The 6,639-nt window shown below is 40.2% G+C and overlaps 1 pseudogene; it reads right to left on the bottom strand.

The window, feature by feature from the left end:
- Positions 1-779: 779 nt before the first annotated feature.
- On the bottom strand, positions 780-898 carry LOC111733133 (annotated as a pseudogene).
- Between the last annotated feature and the right edge of the window lie 5,741 nt (positions 899-6,639).

The raw sequence follows: 6,639 nt of genomic DNA, 5'->3' as shown, positions 1-6,639 counted from the left end.
ACCCTGACCTCAAAGGTAAATTTAACCCTAATCCTAAACCTAACCACAAACTCAAATATTAATTAATTCCAACTCTAAACAAAAACATAACCCTAATCACATCCCTTATCCTAACTCTAACCTTAACCTTACCATACCTTAAAAACCTAACCTCATACTCAAAGCGAACTCCAACCTGAATCTGAAACCTAACCCTAATTCTAAACTTAATTTAAAATCTAATCCTAAACTTATCCTCATGCCTAAACCTAACCCTAACCCTAGCCAGAACCCTAAGCCTAACTGTAAATCTAACTCTAATTACACACCAAACCTTACCTCAAAGCAAACCCTAACTCTTAACCTACCTCTAACATGAACCATAAATGTAACAAAACAATTAAACTTAAACCCCAAACCTACACATAAACTTAGCCCTTACCCTAATCCTAACACAAACTGAAACCAAAACCCTAACCCTAATCATGAATCACGCCTAAACCTTTTTCTAATCTAACTCTAACTGAAAACTTAACCCTTACCCTAAAACCTGAACTCAACATTAAATGTGAACATAACACAAATTTAAACATAAACCCTAACCTCAAATGCAAATATAACCCTAATACTAATCCAAAACATAATTATGAACTCAACTTTTTTTTTTTTAAGGCGAGGCAACCTCACTGATTGCAAGGAGCTTGCCAGCTTACAATCCCAGGTTGACCTCACTGATTGCAAGGAGCTTGTCAGCTTACAATCCCTTATTTATTTTTATTTTTAATTTTTATTTTTTTTTATGCCTACAGCATCTGGTCTTCCTAGGTGGTCTCCCATCCAAGCACTAACCAGGCCCGACCCTGCTTAGCTTCCGAGATCAGATGGGATCGGGCTTGTTCAGGGTAGCATGGCTGTAGACTAAACTCAACTTTTAACCTAACCCTAACCATAAGTGTAACTCTGATTTGAACCAAAACAATAGCCATAAACCTAACCCTAACATGAACCTAAATACTTATCCTCACCAAAGATCAGACCCTAAGCCTAATGGTAACCCTAAACCTATTTGAAACCCAAACTGAACTTCAAATGTAACTGTAAACCTAACTCTAAACCCCAGTCTAAAACTAGCTCTTACCCTAGCCTGAACACAAGTTCTAATTGAACCCTAAACTCTGACCTCAAAGCCACTCTAATTCCATTTCTATTTCTACATGTAATCGTTACTTTAACCTAAGCCTAACACTAATCCTAATGCTATCTCTAACCCAGCCTTTATTGTAGCCCTAAACTCAATCCTAATCCTAATTGAAACGAAACCCTAACCCCAAAACCCTAACTCTAACCACAACCATAATCCACCTTAACTCAAAAGCAAACCCCAAACTTAACGATTGTCCTAAAACTAACACTAACCAAGCCTTTACACTAAACCTCACCCTAACACACACCCTAAACCCTACCCTCAAAGCTAACTCTATTTATAACCCTAACCCTAACCAAAATCAAAACCTCAACCATAATCCTAAACCAAATCAAAACCTAACCCTAACCCTAAAACTCATACCAAACCTAATCCTAAGCCAACCCTAACATGAAACTTACCTTCACCCTAGGCCTTACCTAAGCCTAAATCTAAACCTAACCCTAATGAAAACCCAAACTTTAAACTGAAATCTAACTATAACACTAATTTTAATCCTAATCATAAACTCAACCTGAACACTAACCTAATCTCTAAACCCAAATCTAAGCATACTATAGCCCTTAATCTAACACTGACCTTAACTCAAAATCTAACCCTAACACTAATCATAATCCTAACCCTAATTCTAAATTTAGCCCTTCCCAGAATCTCAAATTAACCCTAATGCTAAACAGAACTCTAAGATTAGTTTTACCTAAACTAACCCTAAACCTAAGCTGCATATTAATACAATCCCTAACCTAAAAGCTAATTCTAATAGTAACCCTAAACCTAACCATAATCATAAAATCAAACTTACACTTACTATAATCAAACTAACCTTAGCACTTTGCCCTAACCCTAATTAAACATCAATTCTATTTAAAAAGCAAACCTGACACTTGAACTTAACTATAAACCTAGTTCTATGACTATCCCTCCTTAATCATGAACTCAACCTGAAATTTAAGCCACGTTCTAGTCCGAGGACAAAAAAAAAAAAAAATAGATTGCTAAAAACAAGGTTTTGTGATGGCTTCCCTCAGATGTTTCATTAGATATTTAGTAAAACAACTTTAATTACCTTTGAAAATTTCTCATGCTTTTTCCTTTATTATCTTGAGGAGTGGACTCATTGTTTTTATGTTTCTTTAAAAATATGAATATCCAAGTACAATGCATTTAAAGTGAAAAGACTTACATAAGACTAAAGTGTCTGGGGTTATTGAAATGTGTATTTGATGACATGGAGTATTGTGTGTCTGCTTAAGCTTGAGAGTGAATCAGTCAGCGTGCATCAAGTGTGTGCTGTGTGTATCAAGGTCTAGATAAGTATATGTTTCCTATAATTTTCCCAACAATGATCAGTAGTAATTTGGGGGGCATAGGTATAAATGTTGAGTGAAAATTATGGAGAATATGTCAATACTCTTGTGATGGTTTACACAATAACAGATGATTACTAGACTTGTGTGGTGAACAAGTTGTAAGGTATGTAAAAATCAGAACACTATATTGTACAACTCAAATCAATATAATGTACATCGACTATGCTTGAACAAAGTAGATGAATTTTTAAAATGTCAGAAAAATTAGATAAATAAAATAGGTTGAAAGAAACTTTCCCTCTCCTCATACGAAAAGTACTAGATTTGAGCTCCATGAGTTGCACCCCCAGGCCCATGAGAGGACATGTGGCCTGTCATGTGTGGACTACTTTGAGCTCAGGCTTGCTGGCCTGCACAAATCAGGGCAGAATCCATATGAAAACAAGAGCTGCCTCTCCTCAGGAGGAGGAAGTCTCACCCAGCCTTTGGGACTAATGGAGGCCCTATTTACCAGAGACGAAATCTTGGTCTAGGGCCCTGGTAGCTGAGGAGGGCACTTGGCTGTGGCTTCTGTCAGATGTTTTGTTTTGTTTTGTTTTTTAAATAGCAGAGTCTTTCATTTCCTAAAGGGTTACTTTATGCTCCATTCTTTTCTTTCTTGCATAATATAAACAAGTTGAAGTCATTGTGATGATGGGGAAATGAGTGTCCCATAAGAATTGCATTTCCAGTAGACGGTCTTAGAATTTGATTTGTAAGCCATAAAGAAAAAGTCTAGTTAGCAACCCTTCCCATACCACTAATCTGCTTTACTCTCTTCATCTTCCTCACATCTCTTCTCTGACTTTTTTTAACTGTAAATTTTGTTCAAGCATAGTTGGTATATAACCTTATATTGGTTTGAGATGTACAATATAGTAATCTAACTTATATCTATTTTACAACGTGTTCACCACACTTAGTTCAGTAATAATCTGTCACCATGTGAACCATCCCAAGAGTATTGACATTATGTTGCTCACCAATTTCACTCATTTTTTTATACCTATTCCCCCAAAATTAGTACAGATTTTTATGGAGGAAATTTTAGGAAACATACATTCATCTAAACTCTGCTATATACAGCACATACTTTATGCACACAGACTAATTCACACTCACACTTAAGCATACATACAATACCTTAATGTTATCAAACACATATTTCAAAACACCTAAACACTCAGAAATTTTCATACAAACACACAGTTGAAGAAACACTCACACATCTCATACCCAGAGACATAGACAGGCAGTGAAGACACCCAGCCAGGCACTCGTGTTCAATCAGAGTTTCACTAACTTCAGGAAATGGAATATCAACACAAGTCCTGCAGCAGGATCGTCTGACTTAGATGGGCCTTGGCTGTCTCTCTCTGACAGAGACACATAGAGACTCTAGAAGTCAGGTATCTATGCTTCTCCCTTCGGCGCCCTGTGGGCCTGGGACTTGCTCGGTCTCCTCAGCCCTCTGGCTAGCCTTGCCTCAGGATGAAAAGTAACATGGCTGAGGGAGGAGGCATGGAGTTCGCACTTTCTAAGCCACAGGCTAGGCTAAGAAAAAACCACCATATTGCATTCCCCTAGCACTCAGGCCCCTGCTGCCCCAGCCTGGCTGGGCAGTGGGCTTAACAGAAGCCAAGGTCCTAAGAGCTGGGGCACTTGGTTGGTTTGTGCCCTGAGCCCTGCTGTTCTGGTGAAAGGTATCCAAGGTGAGGATGAGGAAGGAGGAGAAAGGGTTGTAAGGCACTAGAATGGGTCAGGGTGTGGATCACATGTGAGCGTTGGGAATGAAGGAGATGGGAAAGTAATAGAGGGCTAAAAGAAAGAATTGTCTGTGAGGGTACAAGGAAACATGGGAGGAGAGCAATGAAGAGTTTGAAAGAACAGGAAAGTGTAGGTGGGGGCTTTGAGTAGAAGGTAATTGGAGTAAAGGGAATCAGAAGAAAGAACGGGGCTCCTGGGTGACAGGAGGACACCACAAAGAGCTGAGGGAGGGGAAACCCATTGATCAGCCAGCATCAACAGCACAGATAATAGCTGTGACTTTTTTAGATCTACTCTTCCCTCATAAGAGCCTTGATTGGGCAACTCACCTGTTCCAGTCAAAGGGTTTGTAGTGACTTAATCTGTATTCACTTGCCCCTGCTATCCCAGAGCTCCCCTCTGGAGGGTTAGATCCACCCTGGGTCTGGTGGATTCCAGTTTGCAGGCAAGGAAACTCAGGACAGAGTGAGGAAGGGGGAAAGCTCCCAGAGGGATGGGGGACAGCTGAAAGAGAGGCTTTTGGTCTCTTCTTGGCCAGCCAGTAGACTTGGAGCTAAAGCATGAGTATTGATTACCTAAACAGTCAGGGCAGGGGTGACATTGGAATCCCACATGGCCAATTGCCCACAGGACCCCTGGTGCCTGGCTAAGTGCTGATGCTTCAGGAGGCGGCAGGGCAGTGAAGCCCAGACCTTTCAATTTGGGGCAATTTCCAGACCTGGCCTCCAGGGAACTGAGCAAGATCTGACCAGCCCTTGTCCTACGCCTTCTCAGAGACTTGGTTTCTTCATCCCCGGTGGCATTGGTTGTGGGACGGTTGTCATAAAAGCCTTTACTGGGCCATAGCTGGAAAATTCTGTCCAACCACCAATATTTGATTTGTATGTCTTGAACCTGGAATGACTTGTCAGGACTCCTGCATATAGTATATAGAATCACCTCCTTCCAAAGGCCAGACCATAGGATCAGAGTATTCACTCTCCACAGTTTCCCGTGTTCATGGGAGGCATCATGAGAAATAAGGCTCAGGAAGTCAGCTTTGTCCTCTGCTATAGTGCAAGCCATCACCTGCCAGCCAACTAGGACCCCAGTCTGACCCACCATGCATAGGCCTCTGTCACTATCCAAGTCTTGGCTGTGTTCACATTCTCTATTTCTTGAATGCCACAGGCTTCTAACCATCAACCACATGACTATCCAGCCACCAGTCCTTAGTCTGGAGATGGGTGGTTGCCAGATATTGCTGAGGATTTCAGGGCTGCTTTCAGCCAGGAACTCCAGTTTGGTCTACTTACTAGCTGTAAACCTCACATAATGATTTTGTGAAACTGGCCCTTTCATCCAGTTTCCCACCCCACCAAGGTAAATGAAAGACGTCAGACCTAAAGGGACAGGGACCTTATGATTTCATTCCCAAGTGGGATCAAAACAGAGCAAGGCACAAAGAAGCTATATAAACAAAAGCAAATTCATAGGCTCAGAAACAGATCAGTGGTAACCAGAGCATAAGGGTGCTGGGAGAAGAATGAAATGAGTAAAGGGCCTCGACTCTTTGGTGATGGGTAAAAGGTAGACAGTGGGTGCTGAGCATGTCAGGGAGTATACAGAGGTTGATTGAGAAGGTAGTGCACCTTAAATTTGTATGAGGTGATTAACCAATGTATACAGGATATGTTTCATTTGGGAAAAAATGCACTAGCATGTTTCAGTCTGCCAAACCTGAGTCAGGAATGTTGTTTTCTATAATTCACTGACAAAGTGGAAAGTTTTTTGGATTTGCTTGGATTGTGTTTTAATCAGTGCACAAAGATGGCAAGCAAAAGACATTTGAGTAATCTGAGAGTAATTTTACAATTACTAATAGTACATGTACATCACTGTTTCATGGGAACACGTCAAACATGTTAATTGTTGGATGCTACAATGAGATGAACTGGAAAAGGATATTCAAGTATTATTGATGTTAGCTTTGTTAATGCCAGAAAAGTTACAGCGTAGTAAATTTCTGTATTGGGTATACAGAAATATTAAAATGAAAAGAATACTGTGATACTGAATGCGCTCTCCATTTCTCAATAGTTTTTGATTAGGGAGAATTGGTAGACAAATGAACAATCTAATCTCATGGAGCAAAAGTTGTATTGGGGAGAAATCTGTCTCCTTGGCCCTGTGCTAAATATAAATATGGCTGCTTGGGATGCAGGTAGGTCCCAACTTTTTTATATTAATTTCTGCTCCATAGATATTTTTGCCTCTGTCTGAAACCTTATTGTGATTTCTCCCCAGAAACAATCCAGAACCCATCAAAAAACAATACAGGATGCTCTGAATTTAAATGAT

The sequence above is a fragment of the Pteropus vampyrus genome, unplaced genomic scaffold (assembly GCF_000151845.1).
Source record: "Pteropus vampyrus isolate Shadow unplaced genomic scaffold, Pvam_2.0 Scaffold528, whole genome shotgun sequence".
In the NCBI taxonomy this organism is placed as follows: domain Eukaryota; kingdom Metazoa; phylum Chordata; class Mammalia; order Chiroptera; family Pteropodidae; genus Pteropus; species Pteropus vampyrus.
This window is presented reverse-complemented; position numbering and strand designations above follow the sequence as displayed.